This window comes from Sinocyclocheilus anshuiensis, unplaced genomic scaffold (assembly GCF_001515605.1).
Source record: "Sinocyclocheilus anshuiensis isolate Anshui unplaced genomic scaffold, SAMN03320099.WGS_v1.1 scaffold136, whole genome shotgun sequence".
Classification (NCBI taxonomy): domain Eukaryota; kingdom Metazoa; phylum Chordata; class Actinopteri; order Cypriniformes; family Cyprinidae; genus Sinocyclocheilus; species Sinocyclocheilus anshuiensis.
In genome coordinates this window covers 450,983-454,307 of record NW_015554074.1, presented here as the reverse complement: position 1 = coordinate 454,307, position 3,325 = coordinate 450,983, and positions in this window count along the sequence as shown.

Below are 3,325 nucleotides of genomic sequence, written 5' to 3'. Positions count from 1 at the left end.
TTCGGCACCCATATGATCCGCGGATTAATTGCAAAATTGAACCATAATAGAGTATAAGTTTATCATTTGTTCTTATTTACACAAGCAAGCAAATGTTAAACAATTTCAGAAAGAAAAGGCGAAAGGGAACTCGATTAGTTACTCGCGAGCTGTTCTCTTCGCACACAGCCGCACACGCATGACGTTTCAGACGGCGCGCGAACACCGAGCTGAATCCTCTTCTGAATCCTCTGAACAGACACATACACATAAAATTATGACAAAATACCCATCTCGACAATCATTCAGGTAAACGCAGTCAGTTATGTCTCAAGTGAATGAAAACAGCTGAGAAATAAATCGGATGTGATGTATATCATTATATCGGATCCGTGCATCAGGTCTTAAAGGGAGAGCGGCCTATAAATACTGCTGCTGTCATTAATGATCGTCAAACAACAAAACAGCTGTGATAAAAATCTATATTTAATTTATGCAGTGAACACTCTGCAGTGTTATTTTCACTAATTATTACATTTCTGTATTTGAATACTACCAACCTTATTTTATTTGTAACATATTCTTTTGTATTTATCTATGCTTGTAATTTGTGTATTTGTTCTTATTTTTACTGCCTGTTCTCTCGTCTCTTTAATCATGTTTAAACTTTCTTAGTTAATCTAGTAGTATTTGCTGTGGTATCAAAGAAGTACTTCACTTTAAGTAATAAATGGAAAGCAAGTTAAATTAAAATATTTTTCTTTTCTTGCTGATCCGAAAAATTATCCGATCCGTGGATCAAAAACCGTAATGTGATCCGAACTGTGAGATTTGTAATCCGTTGAACCACTACTGTATAGTAATATATAAAAAATTTAAACATTTGTCAATTGTTATGTTTAATAAAATATATTAACATGAATTAACTTAAGGTTACAGAAGTTCAAATGGCAGATGTTTCTGCAGTATACAATATAGTATGTGTACTGTGTACAGTATGCTGTATTCCACAATGCAATGTGCTTGGCCTCCAGTTTGACTAATAAACTGGATTGAAATCCAGAAGTCACTGTTTGGCTGGCTGTTTCTGCTGCTAGATCTTTATAAAAGCAAGTTTCTCCATTAATGGTCATTACAAGTAGTTTTATTTTCCGATTAAATAAAAATCACAAAAAAAAACCCAATCAAAAATAGCTATTAAGAGCGTTAAACAACATGTTTTTCTTGGTCTGCTGTCAGGTTTTCTACAAGAGTAATTGATCACATGACATTTACAACTCTCTTTAAAGGAACACGCCACTATTTTTGAAAATAGGCTCATTTTCCAACTTCCCTAGAGTGAAACAGTTGAGTTTTACAGTTTTCGAATCCATTCAGCAGATCTCCGGGTCTGGCGGTAGCACTTTTAGCTGTAGCTTAGCATAGATCATTGAATCTGATTAGACCGTTAGCATCTCGCTCAAAAATGACCAAAGAGTTTCTATATTTTTCCTATTTAAAACTTAACTCTTCTGTAGTTACATCGTGTACGAAGACCGACGGAAAATGAAAAGTTGCGATTTTCTAGATGCACTTAAACAGAGCAAACCTACACGTATTTACCTATTTGCCGCCTATATCTTATTCCTATCTAACAGCCTATGTGCACCTGCCTCAAGAGCAAAATCAGACAATAGTGTTATAGTCAGACAATGTAAGTCACTTAATATTAACTTCTTGTTTATTGAATTGTATTGTATTAAATCAGTATCACATTTACAAACTCGAGATATGTCTGTGATACATTACTCAATGCTGCAAAAACACGTAGAAACTTTTGAAGCTCCCCTGAGCGCAATCACAAATATGATGATGATCTGGTCAGTCGCACTGGTGCTCCTAAAAAAATGTTTATAGTCGCACGTAGTAGTTTTCAGTCGCAAATGTAGGGCCCTGGAAGGTGGTGTTGACGTCGGGAACGCACCTGAATCCGCCATTTTAAGCAATGAATGAATGACGGACTCTCCGTTGTAACATCGCGCAAGGCAAATAAGGGGGTGACATCTAGTGGATTAGACTAGTAATAAGATTAACGTAAATCTTATGTTCAATGTTTGTGGAAATAAATATTGAAAAAAATCGATTCGTGGCCTTCGAGAATCGATATTGAATCGACCACATTTAAAAAAACGATATATCGAAAAATCGATTTTTTTGCCCAGCCCTAAACGTAATTAGTTACTTTTTTTATGGAGTAACGCAATATTATAATGCATTACTTTTAAAAGAAACTTTCCCCAACACTGCTTTTAACTATGCTTCAAATTATTGTATCTTCATCTTAAATGTATCAATTTCCTCAAAATAACTGTTTTTTGCACCATGGTTTGCACATAGGGTGTACTCAACAGGAAGCCCTCCAAGTGGTCTCATAAGCTAACCTCTTCCCGGATGCCTGTCTACCTTGACAGTGAGGAACAACTGTCCTGTTTGCCTGTCTGAGAGAAGTGCTGCATAGGACACCAACACAACTGAGCTTCACAAATGAAGTGCAGTTCATCAGTGGTGCTCTTTTTCCAGAGGTATGTCTGACCATGTAATGTGTTTGTGTGTGTCCTGCTCCTGCACTTACAAAATCTACTGTATAAACTGCATGCTGGTGCTACTCATGTATGGACCCATGTATAATGGCTTGCTGTTCAGTAGTGCTATAATAGTATACTTAAATTAACTGTTTTTTCTTATGCCATCATATATGCCCTGGCTGTCCTACGGAATTTCTCCTTGCAGGAGGCTGAGCAGGCCTTCCTTTCTGGTCCGGATTGTCATTACAGGTCAGAGAGAAATATGAATTATTTTTGCACAATGCCCAGTGCACCTTTTGTTACTGATATTTCTGTTAACCCAACAGTGATTGTTCTCTGATAACTATTTCAGTGAAGTGTAATAAAAGGAATGACGGTAACACTTTCTATGAAGCCTGTATTTATAATACATTATAAGGGTATTCTTAAAGCATTATAAGGAATGAACAATGCATTACAAGAAACCTTATAATATGTTGCATCATCTTATATATAATCATAAGAACAGTTTTAACGTATTATAATACTTATTTGTGGTTAAGTGTATGATGATTTATAACACACAATGAACACATTGCATCCACTTAAGTTACAATGGATTATATTTCTCATAGTTATGATGTATTATAGGTCTCATATCTTGCCATTGTTTAAGATCTGCCCAATAACTTAGTACATCTTATTAAGAGTTTTTAATGTAAAATAACAAATACAAAGTCTTCATGAAAACATTCCAAAATGCTTTAATGTGGTCTTATTATTAATTGCTCTTTGTCTGCTTT